This window comes from Lagenorhynchus albirostris, chromosome 2 (assembly GCF_949774975.1).
Source record: "Lagenorhynchus albirostris chromosome 2, mLagAlb1.1, whole genome shotgun sequence".
NCBI lineage: Eukaryota > Metazoa > Chordata > Mammalia > Artiodactyla > Delphinidae > Lagenorhynchus > Lagenorhynchus albirostris.
Window position 1 is genome coordinate 165,534,208 of NC_083096.1, and position 23,276 is coordinate 165,557,483.

Consider the following 23,276-nt stretch of genomic DNA (forward strand, 5'->3'; position numbering starts at 1 on the left):
CTCTAGGTGCACGGGCTTCAGTAGTTGTGGCACGTGGGCTCAGTAGTTGTGGCTCACGGGCTCTAGAGCGCAGGCTCAGTAGTTGTGGCACACGGACTTAGTTGCTTCGCGGCATGTGGGATCTTCCCGGACCAGGGCTTGAACCCGTGTCCCCTGCATTGACAGGCGGATTCTTAACCACTGCGCCACCAGGGAAGCCCTAATTTATTTTTTATACAGCAGGTTCTTATTAGTTATCCATTTTATACATATTACTGTATCCATGTCAATCCCAATCTCCCAATTCATCCCCCCACCCCCACCCCCAAACCCCCGCCACTTTCCCCCCTTGGTGTCCATCCGTTCTCTTTGGGTCTTTTCTACTCCATCCACAGTCTGCCCTAAGTGATCCCATCCAGTCCAATAGCTTTAAATACTACTATTGACCACCTAATTTATAATCCAGTCTCGGCTGTCTCCCTGAGCTCCCAGGCTCATATATTAAATATACACTTGAAAATTCACTGGGATGTCTAATAGACATCTCAAACTTAACATATGGGAATTCCCTGCTGCTCCAGTTGTTAGGACTCCGTGCTTTCACTGCTGGGGCTGGGCTCAATCCGATATTGCAAGTTGCATGGTGTGGCCAAAAAAAAATAGGACTTTACTTCCTCAAACCTCTGTCTACTCAGTCTCCTCCAGCTCAGTAAAAACCTCTTGTGGATATTCACAGCTACTCAGATCCAAAACCTAGAATCATCTTTGATTCCTCTTTCCCTGATACCTATATCCAATCATCAATAAGTTCTTTCAGTTTTACCTTTAAAACATAGCCCAAATTCATTCACTTCTTATGTCTACAGCTTCCTAGCCTGAGGCACCATCATCTTCCTAGTGTGTTACTCATCTTTTTGCTACTATTGGTAATTTAACATTTCTACCTCCTCAAATACAGTATGAGCCTCTCAAAAGTAGGACCCACATCTTAGTTATTTTTGTATTCTGTTATAATGCAGTGCTTGGTACATTATAGCTGCTTAATAAACGTTTGTTGAATGAATAAATAGATGACTGGAGGAACTAATGAGTAAATGGTGACAAGTAAACCATGACTCAGGTAACTAACAACACCCACATCTAGTGCCTCCTGTCATTTCCTTGCAGTTCTTTGCTGGAAAGGCCACATCTTTATAAAATTTCATATAGTAGGCATCCATTAGGCTTTCTGTCCAGCATCATATTTTCTGTGAACTGCTTTCCCCACCTCCACAGCACTAAATTCACCTTATAATGGTAGTGGGCCCTTGGTACCATTTTGTGCGATGTTTGTACACCAAAAGACACCATAAACTAAATCAAATGGAAGAAAAACCACTGTAGACAAAAGGCTAATACTATTACTGTAAAGAGAACTCATATAAACTAATAACAAAATGATAAACAACCCAGCAGGAAAAATGCTGGGCAAAGAATAAGAACAGGCAATTTATTAAAGATGAAATACAAACGTCAAAAAACAAAACAGGGCTTCCCTGGTGGCGCAGTGGTTGAGAGTCCGCCTGCCGATGCAGGGGACACGGGTTCGTGCCCCGGTCCGGGAAGATCCCACGTGCCACAGAGCAGCTAGGCCCGTGAGCCATGGCCACTGAGCCTGCGCGTCCGGAGCCTGTGTTCTGCAACGGGAGAGGCCACAACAGTGAGAGGCCCGTGTATCGCAAAAAAAACAAAACAAAACAATTCTATTCCATTGGTCATGTTTTCTTTATGAAAAATAGATTTTTAATATACCATTTTTAACTCCTCAGATTGGCAATATTTCAAAACATTGATAACATTCAGTACTGGAAAGAATATGGGGGGATGAGAACTCTCATACATTGCTGGGGGAAATGATAAGTGCTATGACCATTTGGGAAAGTAATGTGGCAGTATCTTTTAAAATGTAGTATACCTTTTTTTTTTTTGGCTGCACCATGTGGCATGCGGGATCTTAGCTCCCCAATCAGGGATCGAACCTGTGCTCCCTGCATTGGGAGTGCAGAGTCTTAACCACTGGACTGCCAGGAAAGTCCCTAAAATGTAACATATCCTTTTAATGCAGTATATGGGATCTTTTCTATAGAAATAAAAATACCAGTACATAAGCATACGTGTACAAAGATATTTATTGTGGCATCATTTGTAGTGGGAAAAGGCTGAATTGGAAAATAGCCAGGTAGCTTTCTCTCCATTCATTTTTCTTCCCTGGGATCACATGTTTTCTCATCTCTCTTTCTCTCTGTATTTCTTCCTGGTCTTACAGATGGACCAACAAGGTCACCAGACTTGAATCTCTGATCCTACAAATTTCAGTGCTCACCATGTCTCAGTCTAGAGTTTCTATTTTGTTCATTTACAAAGCTGCTATTTGTATTTTAATGTCACTTTTTATAGTTTCCAGTTCTCTGCCAAATTTTTCAAGTTTAGTTTTTATCTCCTGGAACATAGTAAAGAGTTATTTTATAGTCTGTGTCCAGTCATTGTAACATCAGAGTCCCTGTGGGTCTGTTTCTATTATCTGTTATTTCTCTCCTTCCTCATGGTATCTTGTCTCCTTATGTGCCTGGTTATCTTTGTGCTGGACACTGTATTTGAAAAAAAAAAAATTGGAAATTCCCTGGAAGTCCAGTGGTTAGGACTTCATGCTTCCACTGCAGGGTGCATGCAGGGGCATAGGTTTTCTCCTACGATCCCACATGCCACATGGCAAAAAAAGAAAAAAAAATTATATAAATAGTTTGATGCCAACAATGATGATATTTTCCTCCAAAGAGGATTTTTATTTGCTCTTGCCACTAGCAATTAGGGACAGTTTAATACAAGTTCAGGCTTTTAGATTTTTCTGGGCCACTTAAGAAGATATGAAGTCAGCCTGCAGTCTGTATGAGGGTTAGTTAACTTCCAGTGCTCCCTTATACCTACAGTGCAGTGTTTTAAAGTCCTGAGCCAAAGCACAGGGTGGTATATTAGGGTTACCACCTTTTATGGCTCCTAGACTCCAAATTTTGTTCCCATAAACTCTCGAGACTGCCAAAAGTACACTAACTTCCCAGTCACTTCTGAATCAGTAAATGTCTCCAGACAAAAGCAGCATGAGTCCCAGGCTCATCACTCCAAATTCCTTACCTATTGAGAATTTTGGCCGAGTAATTCCTCACTGTCTTGTTATTTTATGAGATGTTTCTAGAAGATGCTTTTTAGGTTTCATCCAGGTTGTTTAGCTGCCTTCAATAGGAGGGTTGACGTGAATTATGTAGTCTACCATTACTAACAGTGAAAGTCTATTCAGTTTACCTTATTCCTGCAAGAGAAAATTTCATTAGTTCCAGTCAAGGGCTGATTCCTGGTGATGTGGCCAAGGGTATAGGGTCATTCAATATATAGAGTACTCAATATATATTAGCCTTGAGAAGGGCAGATTCCTAAGAAGAGGAAGTGAGCATAGGAGAAATGATTGGCATCTCTAATATACCTAATTACTTGCTGTTCTCTAAATATACTCTCCGATGTCATATTCCTGTACTTTTTCATATGCTATCTCCTCAGCCAGCATTTCATCCCCTCTGGTTCACTAGACAAACTACCATCTCTTTTCAAGTATTGATACCTCATCTCAAAACAAGCAAACAAACAAATAAACAAAAAGGCAAAGACAGACATCCCTTCCTCTGTATGCTCTTTGTACTGTGCAAAACTTTTTCATAACAATTTTTCTATCCTTCAGGGTAGGAATTATTTTTTCACCTATGTGACCTGACATTGTATCAGGCACATTCAACAAATATTTGTTTAATAAATGAATGATTGTGAGTAAAGAACAATTCTTTCTAAGTTCCCTCAGATCTTACATTCCATGATTCTATAAAATTCCAACTCCAAAAAATAACTTACTTCAGTGGTTTGTCATTCACAGGACCTTAACACTTACAAAGCCCTTTTTCTCCTTTCTTCTAAGAATACAGGTATGTTTTGAGAAAGAGTAGATAATGATATCATTTTAGGGATTCCCCTGGTGTTCCAGTGGTTAAGAGTCCACCTTCCAATGCAGGGAACATGGGTTCGATCCCTGGTCGGGGAACTGGGATCCCACATGCCGGGGGGCAACTGGGCCTGTGCGCCACAACCGGAGAGCCCTCACACCACAACTAGAGAGAAGCCCGCATCCCACAATGAAGATTCCGCGTGCTGCAACTAAGACCCAAAGCAGCCAAAAAAAAAAAAAGAAAAGAAATCATTTTAGAGGCAATTTCTTAACTACTTTTACCCTACTAGATTTGGTTCTCTAGATTCTTAATCTTTTTCCTTATTTTCATGCCTGAATGACAAGGCTTCAAACTCATTAGCTGGCTTTATGACTAATTCACACTTTACCCACCTCCCTCTCCACTCCCACAAAATCCTATTTTTTTTCCTTCCACATTTTCATCCCTTCTCCCTTCTAACATTTCATTCCTTCTTCCATACAAGGACCATTCACCATCACACTACTGGTCAAATGCAGCAAAAGAAACACACAACGTTATATCTACACAATTCTGTAACTTCTATGAAAATCAGAGAATAAGGAATCAAAGCAATTACTAACAAATTTAGAGCATTCCTCAGGGACCTGTATCAACCAGTTCTAACAATTGCACTCCAAGGGAGAAGTGGCAAAATGTTTGTGAGTACTAAGAAGCCACCTTTTGAAGCTTTTTGTTTGTTGGTTTGTTTGTTTTGCCACACATTGTGGCATGGAGAACTTCCCTGCCCAGGGATCGAACCCACACCCCCAGAAGTGGAAGCGTGGAGTCATAACCACTTGACCACCAGGGAAGCCCCTGAAAATATTTTCGAGAAAGATAAGGAGAGCAGTGTGACCAAAGAGCCCACCCATTAGCAATCACCTTCACCAGGACAAGGAAAACAGAAAGCATCTGTTCAACCATACTCCCCAAAAAGAAGAGACTAGGAAGAAAACAGACAGAAAACTAATAGTAGCTCTTTGAGGAGGAACAAAAACAGAGGTTGACGTATGACCAATTGTACAAAGCAGGAAGGATGCAAGAAAACAATACCATTAAGAAGTTGCTTTGGGGGCTTCCCTGGTGGCGCATCAGTTAAGAATCCGCCTGCCAGTGCAGGGGACACGGGTTCAAGCCCTGGTCCGGGAAGATCCCACATGCCTTGGAGCAACTAAGCCCATGTGCCACAACTACTGAGCCTGCGCTCTAGAGCCCACGAGCCACAACTACTGAGCCCGCGTGCCGCAACTACTGAAGCCTGCGCGCCTACAGCCCGTGCTCCACAACAAGAGAAGCCACGGCAATGAGAAGCCCACGCACCGCAACAGAGTAGCCCCCACTCGCCGCAACTAGAGGAAGCCCGTGCGCAGCAACGAAGACCCAATGCAGCCAGAAATAAAAAAATAAAATAAATAATTTTTTTTAAAAAGCCATAAAGTAAATTATGAGGACAATTGGGAAATTTTAAATACGTATCATATATTAGGTAATCTATGTATCTGTGTTAAATTTCTTGAGGATGACAATTGTATTGTGGTTGTGTAGGTGTATTGGAAAGAATGGTAGCCCCCAGAAAGATATATCCATGTCCTAATCCCCAGAACCTTTGAATGTTATTTGGAAAAAGGGTCTTTGTAGATGTAGGGTCTTGAGGGTCTTGAGATGAGGAGATCATCCTGGGTTATCTGTGTTGTCACTAAATCCAATGAGGAGGATTCCTATAAGAGATGCACAGAGGAGACAGAGAAGAAAAAGAGGTAATGTCACCACAGAAGCAGAGACTGGAGTGATGTGGCCACAAGTCAAGGAATACCAGCAGCCACCAGAGGCTGGATGAGGCAAAGAGGATTCTCCTGTAGAGTCTCCAGAAGGAATGTGGCTCTGCAAACACTGTGATTTTCGAATTCTGGCCTCTAGGGCTTCCCTGGTGGCGCAGTGGTTGAGAGTCCGCCTGCCGATGTAGGGGACGCGGGTTCGTGCCGCGGTCCGGGAAAATCCCACCTGCCGCGGAGCGGCTGGGCCCATGAGCCATGGCCGCTGAGCCTGCGCGTCCGGAGCCTGCGCGTCCGGAGCCTGCGCGTCCGGAGCCTGCGCGTCCGGAGCCCGTGCTCCGCAACGGGAGAGGCCGCGACGATGAGAGGCCCGCGTACCGCGGGAAAAAAAAAAAAAAAAGACAAAAGAATTCTGGCCTCCAGAACTGAGAAATAATACATTTCTGTTGTTTTGAGTCACCAAGTTTGTCGTAATTTGTTACAGCAGCCACAGGAAACTAAAACAGTAGAGAATGTATTGTTTCTTAAGCAATGTATGCTAAAATATTTAGCATATTTAAGAAATGCCATGATGTCTACAACTTGTAACTTACTTTTGAAAGGATCATAAAATAATATTTTTAAAGTATGTATGTATATATTTTTAAGATATATATACACAGACACATGTAGTAAATAAGACAAAATATTAATGTTATCAATTGATAAATGGATGTTGTACTATTGTTTTTTTTTTTTTTTTTTGGCTGCGTTGGGTCTTTGTTGCTGCACATGGGCTTTCTCTAGTTGTGGCGAGTGGGGGCTACTCTTCGTTGCGGTGCACGGGCTTCTCATTTCGGTGGCTTCTGATGTTGTGGAGCACAGGCTCTAGATGCACAGCTTTCAGTAGTTGTGGCACATGGGCTCAGTTGTGGCTCATGGGCTTAGTTGCTCTGTGGCATGTGGGATCTTCCTGGACCAGGGCTCGAACCCGCGCTCCTGCATTGGCAGGCAGATTCTTAACCACTGCACCACTAGGGAGGTCCCCTGTTGTACTATTCTTTCCATTTTTATGTAGAATTGAAATTTGTAAAAAAAAAAAAAAAAAAGTAGAAGTTTGGAAAAAATAATAAAAGAGTACTTCTCTAGCTAAGTAAGAAAAAAAAAGAGATTTACTGGCCATGGGGCTGTCAGTTCTTAAAAGCAGCATCCATAGGTAGAAGGACAGTTATTTCAGAAAGCTTCTTGGAAATCTCAAATCAAAACCAGCAAAATCTGCTGCCTTACACCCTCCACCCAACCCTCAAGATGGAAGGGCTATGGAAACTATCTAATGCTTCTGAATGGCAGAGCTAAGCAGGCTCCATACCGTACTTATAAACTGGGGTGACAAGGAAAAGGTAGAGTGGCCAGTTTAAGTAAAACGAGAAAGAACTTAGAAAATGAATTTGTTTCTCATCTTCCCTTTCTTCAGATTCATGATATGAAGAAATAATTCCACCTGCACATATGGGTTCCTCCACATCCTGCCTTTATGGTGCTAAGTACGGAGACCGTTAACTTGAATGGTGCTAATATGATTAAAGTCCTCTGAGGAGGAAACAAACCCAGGGTAATTGTTTTTTAAAATAATGTAAATATTATAAGCAGTAATCAGACAAAACAAATTCAGAGACCCAGTTAAACTCTTTGCTCTCAAAGGTGAAATTTAATGAGAGCAATTTTTACAAGTAAATCAGGAAAATAAATACTGTGGAAATGAGGAGAACATGGACTAACCAGCTCAATTCTGTAATGGTATATGACCAAACGGTACCTGTACAAGTGACAGATCACAAAATAAGCCAACAAAAGTGAAAATAATCTTTGAATATAATATACTTTTTAGTTGCAGAGATGTTGATCTGCACTCATGCTAATTGAGTGCATTACTAATTTAAGGAGAGAACTAAGCAACTGTCTTTCTGGAGCTTAAAGAGAAAAATATTATCAATTATTTCAATTTAATTTTCCACTCATTCCTTCAAATAATTTTTGAGCACCTGCTATGTGTGAGGCACTGGGGTTGGTGACGGGTGGTTGTTGAAAATACAAAGCAGAAAACGAGCACAAAGCTACTTTCTGTCTCTATGGTCTTGCTTATTCTGGACATTTCATATAAATGGAATTATGCAACATGTAGCCTTTTGTGACTGGCTTCTTACACTTAGCATAATGTTTTCAGGTTTTATCCATGTTGTAGCAAGTACCGGTACTTCATTCTTTTTTTATTTCTGAATAGTATTCCACTGTATGGATATACACATTTTGTTTATCCATTCATTACCTGACAGATACTTAGGTTGTTTCCACTTTTTGGCTATTATGAATATTGATACTATGAACATTCGTGTACAAGTTTTTGTGTGAACAAAGTTAATACAGCATGATTAATTAATGTACTAATTATGTATTCATTAATACAGAAGTAATGGAATGTGGTAAGCATCATGTAGTGGATTTTTATTGGTTTTGGCTGCCCAGCATCTATTCCTCCTTCCCCTTAGAAACAGTACCCATATTCTCTTACGTATGATCACAAAAGGAAGCTTCCAAGGAAGCTGACTTCACACCCAAAACCAGGATAGACCCTATTTGGCTTAAGCAGAGCACATCCTATCTCCATGGACATTGATTAGTTCAGTGATGGACAAGTGATCTTTTTTTTTAAATAAATTTATTCATTTATTTTATTTATTATTTTTGGCTGCTTTGGGTCTTTGCTGCTGTGTGCAGGCTTTCTCTAGTTGCAGTGAGCAGGGGCTACTCTTCCTTGCGGTGCGCACGGCCTTCTCATTGCAGTGGCTTCTCTTGTTGTGGAGCACGGGCTCTAGGCGTGCAGGCTTCAGTAGTTGTGGCGCATGGGATTAGTTCCTCCCCAGAGTGTGGGATCTTCCCGTACCAGGGCTCGAACCCGTGTCCCCTGCATTGGCAGGTAGATTCTTAAACACTGAGCCACCAGGGAAGCCCCTGGACAAGTGATCTTAATTCAGGACAATGGGATATGAAAAGACCTTTGCTGGGGCTTCTGGAAAAGATGCTTCCTTGTTATTTTGAAATAGCTTCCTTGAGAGATGTTCTCTTCCCACTAGAGATGAGGGAAGCACATGCAGCCCTACTAGAAACTGCTACAGCCATACTGAGATCATGAAGGAGGAAACTTTAGAAAATCAAATATTTTAGAAGATGAAATGGAAAGAAACCAGGTCTCTAGTAGTATCATTGAGCCTCAACACTGAGGACGAAACTTTGAGTTTTCAGTTGATAACTAGTAAATTCCCTTAATTAAGTTTGAGATGAGTTTTCTGTTGCTAACAATCAGAAGATTACATAATAATATGAACAGGAACTAAATTTTTACAGCACTTATATAGTGTAACTTCAAGCTGTGTGAATTCAGTGGTGGACACATTGGCTACTGCCTGTGGGAGTCGTGAAAGGCTTCATGTGGAATGTAACATTTGAATTACAACTTGCAATTAACAAAGTATTTACTGAGTACAATGGGCTAAACAAAGTTAAGCAGATTTCTTTTACTGCAGATGTTCTCAGAGACTTTAACATTCATTCATAATTATTCATAACATGAATCATAAATATCTCCAAGAGAAGGATATAATATACAGTGTTTACTAAATTTATTTCACCCAGAACACCTAGTAATATTTCAAGGAATTGGCCGGCTTGGGAAACACTGGTATGTTTAATGTGTTAATGGATGGCTAGAAGTGAAGAACAAGAGCATCTTGGCCACCTTATTAGGAAGTTTTTATGAAGATGGGGCATTTGAAACAAATTTTAAGAGACTGATAAGTCCTGACCAAGTAGAATGGATTTAGGTAGCTTCTTTTTTTTTTAATTAATTAATTTTTATTTATTCATTTTTGGCTGCGTTGGGTCTTTGTTGCTGTGAGCAGGCTTTCTCTAGTTGCAGCGAATGGGGGCTACTCTTCGTTGTGGTGGGGGATTCTCATTGCAGTGGCTTCTCTTGTTGTGGAACACGGGGCTCTAGGTGCGTGGGCTTCAGTAGTTGTAGCACACGGGCTCAGTAGTTGTGGTTCGCGGGCTCCAGAGCTCAGGCTCAGTAGCTCCACGGCATGTGGGATCTTCCCAGACCAGGGCTCAAACCCGTGTCCCCTGCATTGGCAGACGGATTCTTAACCACTGTGCCACCAGGGAAGCCCCTAGGTAGCTTCTTGACTAAGTCAAGTTCATCAGCAAAGCTCTTTAGTCCAGAAGAAATCTGAAAGGTTAGCCAACGGTGACTCACTTTTAAAATTTATCAGTAACACTCTTTTTTTCTGAGTCCTGCAGCAAATTCAACAAATAAAAGGTAATAACTATTACTAAAAAAAAAAAAGCTAAAGTGAAAAATTTTTTAATGTATTGGCCACTGTATTTATAGGAAATACTTGCAGAACACAGGCATGAGTAACAAGCAACTGATTCTTTTATATTTGATAAGGGACCTGGTAATGCATTTGTCACATTCAGCTTCACTATATAATTGTGAATGTACCCTGAAATAAATACTACATCTTTTCAGCTCTGCTATCCAACAGGAACAATTGATAGTTGGAGAAAACTCTGCAAGTTCGTAGGGATAAAATTAGAGAATTAGGGTTGTTACTTTATTAAGACAGAATCATTAAGTTTCTAAAACTCACAATTTTGTTTAACATCTTTACTGCAGTATAATTGCTTTACAATGGTGTGTTAGTTTCTGCTTTATAACAAAGTGCATCAGCTATACATATACATATATCCCCATATCTCCTCCCTCTTGCGTCTCCCTCTCACCCTCCCTATCCCACCCCTCTAGGTGGACACAAAGCACCGAGCTGATCTCCCTGTGCTATGCGGCTGCTTCCCACTAGCTATCGGTTTTACATTTGGTAGTGTATATATGTCCGTGCCACTCTCTCACTTCGTCCCAACTTACCCTTCCCCCTCCCCGTGTCCTCAAGTCCATTCTCTATGTCTTTATTCCTGTCCTGCCCCTAGGTTCTTCAGAACCTTTTTTTTTTTTTTTTAGATTTCATATATATGTGTTAGCATACAGTATTTGTTTTTCTCTTTCTGACTTACTTCACTCTGTATGACAGACTCTAGGTTCATCCACCTCACTACAAATAATTCAGTTTCGTTTCTTTTTATGGCTGAGTAATATTCCATTGTATATATGTGCCACACTTCTTTATCCATTCATCTGTCGATGGACACTTAGGTTGCTTCCATGTCCTGACTATTGTAAATAGAGCTGCAATGAACATTGTGGTACATGACTCTTTTCGAATTACAGTTTTCTCAGGGTATATGCCTCTCACAATTATTGATGGTAACTCCATTAATTCCAGATGAAGAGGTCTTTCTCTTCCACATTTTTCCAAATCACGTCTATGAATAGCATGCCAATTAAAGCTTGAAAGGAAAAGAGACCATTAATATATATCCATCCTTTATTTTCCAAAGAAAATTGTACAATTTTGGGCTTCCCTGGTGGCACAGTGGTTAAGAATCTGCCTGCCAATGCAGGGGACACAGGTTTGCGCCCTGGTCTGGGAAGATCCCACATGCTGCGGAGCAACCAAGCCCGTGCCCAACAACTACTGAGCCTGTGCTCTAGAGCCCACAAGCCACAACTACTGAGCCCGCAGGCCACAATTACTGAAGACTGCATGCCTAAAGCCCATGCTCCGCAACAAAAGAAGCTACTGCAATGAGAAGCCCATGTACTGCGCGAAGAGTAGCAACTAGAGAAAGCCCGCATGCAGCAATGAAGACCCAATGCAGCCAAAAATAAAAGAAATTAAAGAAAAAATTGTACAATTTTGCCATAAATTGTTTTCAACAAAGGCTTAGTTTACACATAAAAAGATGGTAGGGAGGTGAGCACGGGGGTGGGTTGGGGGGTGGGAATAAAGAGATTAACTAATAAAAAAAACCCAAAGACTATTTCTGGAAAAGCTACATGGCAGAGGAAAGAAAATATAAACATTGACCTTTCTCTTTAAGAGTAAAGCTTCCACTGACTTTTTACATCCATCAGTCAGTGCTTATCCAAACTCCAGGCTGAAGTATTATCTCATATAAGGCTCACCTACCAATAGAAGGCCAATTTGTCCCAAAGTAGGTAAAGCACCCAAAACCAAATTTCTGGGCTGCAAGATGCAAATGCTGACTAAACAAGGTGTTTACAGGGTACTTCTTATCAACAGCTAAGTCTTTAAAGGTAGAGAAGGGACTTCCCCTGGTGGTCCAGTGGGTAAGACTCCATGCTCCCAGTGCAGGGGGCCTGGGTTCAATCCCTGGTCCAGGAACTAGATCCTGCATGCAAGCCGCAACTAAGAAGCCCACATGCCACAACTTAAAGATCCCTCATGCCACAACGAAGATCCCATGTGCTGCAACTAAGACTCGGAACAGCCTACATAAATAAATAAATATCTTAAAAATAATAATAATAAAATAAAGGTAGAGAAAACCTGAGATACTCCTCAATGTACCAGATTCACACACCAAACATTCACTCTGAAGTTTTTCTACTTATTGGCTGAGTCTCTAGCTGAACTGTCTTAAAAATACATAAATTGTAAAAAAAACCAATTGCCTCTGCTCTATCCTTTAAAAATTGTTACAGTATTCCTACGACCCAAAGACTTGTCCATTACCCTAAAATCTTCTGCTTCCCTCATACTAAATAATTTTTTCTTGATATTTTACTCTGCTCCCCTGAACATGAATCCCAAAGGTCTTTTCAAATAAACAATTCAGCATTTTAGGAATAAAGATAGGGTATATTTTCAGCAGAGTCAAAGGTAATTCAAACTCTACTTTGTGAGGTTTAACAAAACATCACTCATTCATTAAAAAAAAAAATTCTAATTCCGATTCCTTTCCATTGTTTCCACTGGGCTATGGTAGTTTTTATTGTAAGGACAGATATTATCAATCACTATTTTTTCTTAAATTATTTTCAAAATATTCTGTACGTATAAAATAATACACGGGCTTCCCTGGTGGTGAAGTGGTTAAGAATCCGCCTGCCAATGCAGGGGACATGGGTTTGAGCCCTGGTCCAGGAAGATCCCACATGCCGCGGAGCAACTAAGTCCGTGCGCCACAACTACTGAGCCTGTGCTCTAAAGCCCGCGTGCCACAACTACTGAGCCCTTGTGCCACAACTACGGAAGCCCGCGCGCCTAGAGCCCGTGCTCTGCAACAAAGAGAAGCCACCACAAGGAGAAGCCCGCACACTGCAAGGCAGAGTAGCCCCCGCTCACCACAACTAGAGAAAGCCTGTGCACAGCAACGAGGACCCAACGCAGCTAAAAATAAATAAATTTATTTCATCAATGGCAAGATGGAAAGAGAAAGAGAGAGAGTGCACAAGCTAAAGTTGCTCTTGAATGGTAAAAAGGCAAAAATGAGAAAATAAAGGAGATCCAGGTGACTGACTGACATGAGAACTAAGAAAAAGATAAGGGGAAGAAAGAGCCAGTGAGATTGAAAGATAGACCCAAGTCCATAAATTGGGCTGTAGAAAATATAAGGTAGAACATGGATACTGAGATAGAAAGACCACTATCCTGGGAGTCAGGATATTCCATTCATGCCACATCTCTGAGATATCAGCTTTATGATGTTAACCTCTGTTTCCTCATCTGAAGTATAAGGAGACTGAACAAACTGCTTCTGGTATTCCATCTCTAACTTTCTATGAATTGCTGGATGGATCCCAGGTGGCAGAAGCTAATATAAGCCAAGATGGAAATTTGGAGTAATTTGAAGAAAGAATCTCACAGAGAGTGACAGGACAGAGGAACAGCCAGGGTAGGAAAAGAAAGTGAGAAGTTGAAGATTCAAGAGCAGATACCACATGAACTATCTCCATTTTTCTACCAATTCCGTAAGAGAAGAGAAAACACATCACTACCTAATAATATGCTTACTGCTATCAGGTTGAGCCATATGAAATTGTTGACATTTAATTTTTATTTAATATTTTCCATTATCTCACTTGGAGACAAGGCATCCTCCCACTGATGACAATTAGCCAATTTACACTGATTTACATGGAAAATGATAGATCTGATTTCTTAATTTTTTGATAAAGCTGATTTACTCAGTAACTAGTAAAACTAGTAAATGGCCCCCACCATCTATGATTGTGGTTAGATTAATCTCCATATTTTAAGACTATAATTCTGAAATGCTATGTTCCCTTTTTTTTTTTGGCATATTATGTCTTAATTTTCCACCAATTAAGGAAACTGAGTCATAGAACCACAGAAATGAAAACATACAATTTTATTTAGAATAGATAATATTGAAGAGACCTTGAAATGGAGTGGCCTATGGAAAGAAGTTTAAACAATAATATATCATCACTCTATGGGGGACAGGGTACAAATAATACCATATAAAAGAAGCTGACCATGTACAGAAAAAGACTGGCGATAAGAAAGATGTTAAACCTACAAGAGGAAAGAGATATCCCAACTGTACAGCTCACAAATTTCAGACTGATCCTTGCCTAATCATGAAGGAACTGAAAGAAGCGTTTAGTTATGTTAGTCTGGTTCTCTAGCAGAAGGAACTAGCTCTAAGGAACCAAGAAACTAAAAAGAGAAGTAAAAAAGGGGTGGCTCAACCTTTTCCATCCAAACAGAAACACCAAACAATTCAGTTGGTGTTGTAAAAAGAGGACTGACATCTGGAGATCTGAGTTTTGGCCCTAACTCTGTCACTAACTTTTTGTGTGACCTTGAGCAGTCTTCACCTTCCAAAATCTCAATTTTCACCTCTTCAAAGTGAGAGGGTGGAACAAATGATCTAAAGCAATGTAATTTCAAACTTACAGAAAAATGTCAAGAGTAGCAGAAGGAACTCCCCTAAGTCTTTTATCCAAATTTTAAAATTATTTACATTTTTTCCATTTACTTTATTATTCCCTCTTACATATAGACTTATATGTGTTTTTTCCTAAACCATCTGAGACTTAGAGACATCATACACTTTTTAACCCTAAATACTTCAGTGTGTTATTTATTAAGAACAAGGTCATTCTCTTATGTAACCACAGTGTGTGTGTGTGCATGTGCGTGTGTGTGTGCCTGTGTGTATATACAAATTAGGACATTTAACATTGATACAATATTATTGTCTAACTTACAGTCTATATTAAATGGTGTAAATTATCCTAAAAACATTATGTAGAGATATATTTTTTCTTAGTTCAGGATCAAATCTAAGGTCACACATTGCATTTAGTTGTCATGTCTCTTTTGCCTCTTTTACTCTGGATCAATTCCTCAGGCTTTCTTTTTTTTCCTGACCTTGACATTTTTGAAGAGTACAGGCTAGTTATTTTGTAAAATGGCCCTCCATTTGGGTTCGTCTGACATTTCCTCATGATTAGATTCAGTTTGTGCATTTTTGGCAGGATTATCACTGAAGTAATGTTTGGTCCTCAGTGCTTTTTTTTTACATCTCTGTTTTTTATTTACTTGTTTATTTATCGATGCATAGAATTGATTAGCTTTTATTCATGTTACCAAGAGTTCTGTTCTTTACAAAAATTATCTTTCTGTCTTCTCTTTTTTTTTTTAACATCTTTATTGGAGTATAATTGCTTTACAATGGTGTGTTAGTTTCTGCTTTATAACAAAGTGAATCAGCTATACATATACATTTATCCCCGTATCTCTTCCCTCTTATGTCTCTCTCCCTCCCTCCCACCCTCCCTATCCCACCCCTCTAGGTGGTCACAAAGCACGGAGCTGATCTCCCTGTGCTATGCGGCTGCTTCCCACTAGCTATCGGTTTTACATTTGGTAGTGTATATATGTCCGTGCCACTCTCTCACTTCGTCCCAACTTACCCTTCCCCCTCCCCGTGTCCTCAAGTCCATTCTCTATGTCTTTATTCCTGTCCTGCCCCTAGGTTCTTCAGAACCTTTTTTTTTTTTTTTTAGATTTCATATATATGTGTTAGCATACAGTATTTGTTTTTCTCTTTCTGACTTACTTCACTCTGTATGACAGACTCTAGGTCCATCCACCTCACTACAAATAACTCAATTTCGTTTCTTTTTATGGCTGAGTAATATTCCACTGTATATATGTGTCACATCTTCTTTATCCATTCATCTGTCGATGGACACTTAGGTTGCTTCCATGTCCTGGCTATTGTAAATAGAGCTGCAATGAACATTGTGGTACATGACTCTTTTTGAATTATGGTTTTCTCAAGTAATATGCCCAGTAGTGGGATTGCTGGGTCATATGGTAGTTCTAATTTTAGTTTTTTAAGGAACCTCCATACTGTTCTCCATAGTGGCTGTATCAATTTATATTCCCACCAGTAGTGCAAGAGGGTTCCCTTTTCTCCACACCCTCTTCAGCATTTATTGTTTGTAGATTTAAAATATATATTTATTTATTTATTTTTGGCTGCATTGGGTCTTTGTTGCTGTGCGCAGGCTTTCTCTAGTTGCAATGACTGGGGGCTACTCTTGTTGTGGTGCACAGGCTTCTCATTGTGGTGGCTTCTCTTGTTGCAGAGCACAGGCTCTAGGCACGCAGGCTTCAGTAGTTGTGGCTCGCAGGCTCTAGAGCGCAGGCTCAGTAGTCATGGCACACGGGCTTAGTTGCTCCACGGCATGTGGGATCTTCCTGGACCAGGGCTCGAACCCAGGTCCCCTGCATTGGCAGGCAGATTCTTAACCACTGCGCCACCAGGGAAACCCTGTTTGTAGATTTTTTGGTGATGGCCATTCTGACTGGTGTGAGATGATATCTCATTGTAGTTTTGATTTGCATTTCTCTAATGATTAATGATGTTGAGCATTCTTTCATGTTTTTGTTGGCAATCTGTATACCTTCTTTGGAGAAATGTCTATTTAGGTCTTCTTCCCATTTTTGGATTGGGTTGTTTGTTTTTTTAATATTGAGCTGCATGAGCTGCTTGTAAATTTTGGAGATTAATCCTTTGTCAGTTGCTTCATATGCAAACATTTTCTCTCATTCTGAGGGTTGTCTTTCTGTCTTGTTTATGGTTTCCTTTGCTGTGCAAAAGCTTTTAAGTTTCATTAGGTCCCATTTGTTTATTTTTGTTTTTATTTCCATTTCTCTAGGAGGTGGGTCAAAAAGGATCTTGCTGTGATTTATGTCATAGAGTGTTCTGCCTATGTTTTCCTCTAAGAGTTTTATAGTGTCTGGCCTTACATTTAGGTCTTTAATCCATTTTGAGTTTATTTTTGTGTATGGTGTTAGGGAGTGTTCTAATTTCATTATTTTACATGTAGCTGTCCAGTTTTCCCAGCACCACTTATTGAAGAGGCTGTTCTCTCTCCATTTTATATTCTTGCCTCCTTTATCAAAGATAAGGTGACCATATGTGCATGGGTTTATCTCTGGGCTTTCTATCCTGTTCCATTGATCTATATTTCTGTTTTTGTGCCAGTACCATACTGTCTTGATTACTGTAGCTTTGTAGTATAGTCTGAAGTCTGGGAGCCTGATTCCTCCAGCTCCGTTTTTCTTTCTCAAGATTGTTTTTGCTATTCGGGGTCTTTTGTGTTTCCATACAAATTGTGCAATTTTTTGTTCTAGTTCTGTGAAAGATGCCATTGGCAGTTTGATAGGGATTGCATTGAATCTGTAGATTGCTTTGGGTAATATAGTCATTTTCACAATACTGATTCTTCAAATCCAAGAACATGGTATATCTCTCCATCTATTTGTATCATCTTTAATTTCTTTCATCAGTGTGTTATAGTTTTCTGCATATGGGTCTTTTGTCTCCTTAGGTAGGTTTATTCCTAGTTATTTTATTCTTTTTGTTGCAATGGTAAATGGGAGTGTTTCCTTAATTTCTCTTTCAGATTTTTCATCATTAGTGTAAAGGAATGCAAGAGATGTCTGTGCATTAATTTTGTATCCTGCTACTTTACCAAATTCATTGATTAACTCTAGTAGCTTTCTGGTAGCATCTTTAGGATTCCTCAGTGCTTTTTATTAAGAGGTACATGCAGTCAGTTTGTCCCAGTATCAGTGATGTAGGCTTGATGACTTGGTTAAAGTGGTGTGATGAGGTTCCTCCACTATTGCTCTGTAACTATTAAATAATTTATGGAGAGATACTTTGCCATGTAAATATCCGGCTCCTCATCAAACTTTCACCCAGTATTTTAGCATCCATGAATGAGTTTCTTACTCCATCATCCCATCTGTATTTATTAGTTGTCATCCTCCTGAAAGGAAACACTTTCACTTTTCCTATATTTATGTAATGATTCATATACTTATTTATAATGATTCATTTACTTATTTACTTATTCATTTACTTATTTACAACAGGGATTCTTATTTTATTCAGTGGTTTATAACCCATTACTAATAGTATTTATTTTGATTAAAGCAGAGGTTCTTAATCTTTCTTTGTACCATGGATCCCTTTAACAGTGTGGAGAAACCTATAGACCTTTTGTCAGAGTAATGTTTTTAAATGCAGAGGATATTACATTGGTTTACAGAGGAAACCTAATATACTGAATTAGTTATCAAAAATTTTTAAATGTATGATACATTAATAAATATATTTCTGGGACTTCCCTGGTGGCACAGTGATTAAGAATCCGCCTGCCAATGCAGGGGACACGGGTTCGAGCCCTGGTCTGGGAAGATCCCACATGCGCAGAGCAACTAAGTCCATGCACCACAACTACTGAGCCTGCATTCTAGAGCCCGCAAGCCACAACTACTGAGCCCACGTGTCACAACTACTGAAGCCTGTGCACCTAGAGCCCGTGCTCCGCAACAAGAGAAGCCACCGCAGTGAGAAGCCCATGCACGGCAACAAAGAGTAGCCCCCGCTCACTGCAGCTAGAGAAAGCCTGCGCGCAGCAATGAAAACCCAACACAGCCATAAATAAATAAATAAAATGTATTTCTTTTTTTAAAAAACTAATTTATTTATTTTTGGCTACACTGGGTCTTCATTGCTGTGCGCAGGCTTTCTCTAGTTGTGGCAAGCGGGGGCTACCCTTCGTTGCAGTGCGCGGGCTTCCCATTGCGGTGGCTTCTCTTGTTGCAGAGCACGGGCTCTAGGTGCGCGGGCTTCAGTAGTTGTAGCACACGGGCTCAGTAGTTCTGGCTCGCGGGTTCTAGAGCGCAGGCTCAGTTGTTGTGGCACACGGGCTTAGTTGCTCTGTGGCATGTGGGATCTTCCTGGACCAGGGCTTAGTTGCTCTGTGGCATGTGGGATCTTCCTGGACCAGGGCTCGAACCCATGTCCCCTGCATTGGCAGGTGGATTCTTAACCTATGTGCCACCCGGGAAGCCCAATAAATGTATGTCTTTATTAACACATTAAATAACAAGATCTCCTAGTAATGAGTACAAACTATATCAATGTGTCTGCAACAACTGCAGTGTGATATGAAATTATCTGTGATTTCTATCAATGACAGTCACAAGTACAGTACTGCTAATACAGTAGTGCTGTGGTTTTGTTACTAACATTCAAACTAAAAAGAAATGTTAAATTTCAATTACAAATTAGTGAAAATAAAGACGTGATTTCCCTCAATCCACGTTCACGGACCCAATGCATTCTATCCTGGATGCCAGGTTAAGAATCCCTGAAATAGTCTCTTTGTTCCCCTAACCTCCCTAAGACCTTGCCTTAACATCACATTATTTTTGGAGCCCAAAATTTCAATTCCCTCAGTGTAAAACTTCTCTCATCAATGTATAAAAGCTAAATAAGACTAGAAAAGACAGATATGAGTAAAAGAAATTACTTTAAAAGTCCAGGGTCCTGCAGCACTAAAGCAAAGAAGTAACCTTCTGGAGAATGACCTGGAGCTGGTTGTGGGTTCAGCAAGACCCAAGGTAGAGAAACTGAAGCCCGAATAAGAGGAATGACTTACCCAGGATCCCAAAAAGAATGAAGTCAGAGCAGTGGCCAGAAAAATCATCTTTAGAAAGCTTCATGATAAAAAGATTTTGCAGGCATCTATTCAAACTGTGGCTTCTAAAATTACTAAAGAAATGGAAGCCTTATGACTTCCAGCTTGGATGCAAGACCAACAATAAGGATACATTTATGCTCTATGACACAGAGGTTGACAGTAAAGGGGAAAGCAAGGCCTGAATTCCATTATGATAAAGCTGATGACTGTGTCAATTTTTCTATAGGTTTTAGTCTACAGTATGATTTTCCCTTAAGAAATCAGATAGTGCCACTCTTCTCCCAGTTCAGTGACAATAATCCACAGCAGTTTGACTCTGATGTCTATGGGGCACTGTTGCAGGTTATGAATAGCAATACAGTCACATACAAGAGTTCAGAGAATTATCCCTAGATTTAATGAGAAGTAGTACATTTTCATATGTAATTTCTTCATTTTACTTAAGAAAGACTATGTTCCTGACTTTCTACTGATCTGAGCCTGTGGTAATTTCTTCATTTTACTTAAGAAAGACTATGTTCTTGGGGTTCTTACAATTTAACTTCTGAATCTAAATGTTAGAATAGGATTGAGCTGAAAACCTAGTTACACTATCTTATAGCACCAACCCCATGAAAGGCATCAGTTTGCAGACCAGGATGTAACAGCAAGGTTGCAGTAACTCTGGAAGGAGAAGCAGGAGCCCAGCAGAAACATTTAGAGTAGCAGAATGAAGCTAAAGCTTATAAAATCACGGTAGAAGGTAAATTTGAATAATAAAGTTCAAATGCAAGGCTTTCTAAATTGGTCAAAAAGTATTTAGATTTAAGTTATATGTTTAATGTCAACTGTAAGTGATTTTCTTTAGGGGTGGGGTGGATAAGAGTTTTGGTTCTCTCTAACCTAAATCAAAGGATTCTCCCCTCCTTCTACTATAGGAAGTTTGAATTCCATTGCAAACTAGATTTTTTCTTCTCTACCACTGGTCTTCCTTAAAACTCCTCACCAAGGAATTCCCTGGCGGTCCAGTGGTTAGGACTCCACGCTTCCATTTCAGGGGGCACGGGTTCATCCCTGGTTGGGCAATTAAGATCCCACATGCTCCGAGGCACGGCCAAAAAAAAAAATTTCCTCACCCAATCTGTGCACCTAGGCAACTGCTTAGACTTAGATGCAAGACTATTTCATCCTTCCAGAAATAAAAGCTACGTTTGTCAACACTCACACAAAGTTAAACAGCACATAATTCCTAAGGCCTTCCGTCGTTTTTCAGTATTTAAAATCTGAAGACCTGGACATCCTTACACTTACACTTCTCTTTCTTGCCATTCTTACAGTCTTATTCTTCAGTATTGAACGGTGTGATTATTCATATTCCCATTAAATCACTGCCCACTCCTGATCCTTTCTGTTTAGATGCTTCTTAGCTCTTCATTCCTCCCATCCCTTAATCTACATGTTCAGAACCTGAGAACTGCACATGAACGAGGGGGAAAATTTTGGGAAATCTCAAATCAATATATAACTTAAGTGGTTAAAAAAGAAAGTTAATCTAGAAATAACAATGACTTTCTACTGATTTGAGCCTGTGGTGAAGAATTTCATCTCCACTACTAGGTTGCTTCTTAAGAAGAGCCTTGGGCTTCCCTGGTGGCGCAGTGGTTGAGAGTCCGCCTGCCGATGCAGGAGACACGGGTTCGTGCCCCGGTCCGCGAAGATCCCACGTGCCGCGGAGCGGCTAGGCCCGTGAGCCGTGGCCACTGAGCCTGCGCGTCCAGAGCCTGTGCTCTGCAATGGGAGAGGCCACAACAGTGGGAGGCCTGCGTACCGCAAAAAAAAAAGAATAGCCTTATCTTGTCCACCTTTATTTCTCACAAAAGACCTAATATAGTGCTATGCACATAGAAAACATTTATTTACTGAACAAAAGTTCAGAAAGTGTTATCATGCAACACTCAGTCAACTTAACGAAAAATTGCCTTGTAACAAACCTGGACTGGTTCTTCAGACCATCGTTGTGCTTAGAAGACATCTGCCCAACAGATTATTTAGAAATATTTGCAATAGAGGAAAATCACGATAAAAGTCATTTAAAAGAAAACAAAATAACAAAACAGACCCATATTTACAATGCTTGGAATGAGACTCAAAATATTTGAATCTTAAATAATGACTCGTTAGATATACATAAAATTACACAAGTCTATTTCCTTTCATTCCCACTTATAGCTTTAAAGTTTGTGATACACAAAAAGTTTATAGAAGCAGTACCTCAAGATTCTCCATGACATCTCTTGCAAGCCTCTCATCGACTGAAGGTAACTTTAATTAGAGCTGAAGCCCAGGGAAGAATTGACTTTGGGGATTGTGGTGTGGAATTTAGGAATAATAATCAACCATACTAACAAAAAGGAAAAGTTATCCTTTAAAATGAAATGGTAATTCTTTTTTACTGGAGGAGACAAATTACGTCAAAATGTTTTCAAAACCAAAAGAATGATCTCGAATGGGGGAAGGAATAAAAGAATTACAAAATCTAAGAGAAAACATTAAACATTGTGTTAAAAAACGACTTCACATTGAATAAATAACCTGCAGCACCTCTAAAAGCCTCTGTGCCTGCTAAGATCTCCAACTGGCCCTTCTTCTAATTCAGTAATCGCTACATAGTTCATTTGGGATCAATCATTTCTCTGGCTTTTGCCAACTGGGCTGGACTGCAGGACTGAGGGTGCCAAGGAAAGACTGGGGACTGGCTTCCCACGGCTGCTTAAATTGTAAGAAGTCAAGGGTTACTCTTAACAGTGTCAATTACCGTGTTTGATTTTGGGGACAACTCAAGGAGCCTTTATTAGAGGCCAGCCTGTCCTAGCTCTGGACCTTAACTTCCTCATCTGTAAAATGGAGCAGGCGATAGCCTGCCGAAGGAAAAATACAGGATTACTACCCGCAGCCCCACCAACGTGAAAGCAGCCATCCAGTTAGGGCCGGGAGGAGGCGGCGCCGAGAGGAGCGAGAACAGGGCAGTTTGCAGGAAGCGCTTCAGGCTTGGGAGGGGAGATAGAAGGTGGAGGCGGGAATGTGAAAGCTGAGCCCTAGCTGCGGAGTTTGTACCGAAGCTCAGGGGAGGCGGGGCGAAGCTGGGGTGAAGGGGTTAGTCAGTGGATGGGCAAGACAGGCCACCTCCCCCGAAAAGAGAGGGCTGGGTGCGGGGGAGGCTCTGAGGTGGCGGATGAGGAACGTGGGGGGAGGGGGAACGCTAACGCGCTCAGGAAAGGGGCGGAAAGCGCGCGCCCACTGCACGCATGCGCGCGCTTAGCTCCTCCAGGTCGCAGGCCTGGGCTTCTGACCGCACGCCCAGCGCCGACGGCGCGGACGTTACAGGAGGAGGAGACACGTGGCCCCTCCCCGCCGGGACATGACGGCCCTTCTGCGCTTCTTTCGAGGTGGCGGGTCGCCACTTGTTTCTTCAGTGGGGATTTAGGAAGCAGGGAAAGGGAACAC

At 40.7% G+C, this 23,276-nt stretch overlaps 1 long non-coding RNA gene across 1 annotated transcript; it reads right to left on the minus strand.

The window, feature by feature from the left end:
• Nucleotides 1-1,470: 1,470 nt before the first annotated feature.
• LOC132516327 (uncharacterized) lies at nt 1,471-22,740 on the minus strand. Its single transcript, XR_009539298.1, has 3 exons — nt 22,044-22,740; nt 3,148-3,322; nt 1,471-1,655 (listed from the first exon to the last, which is right to left on the minus strand). It is a non-coding gene; the product is annotated as an uncharacterized LOC132516327 (long non-coding RNA).
• Between the last annotated feature and the right edge of the window lie 536 nt (nt 22,741-23,276).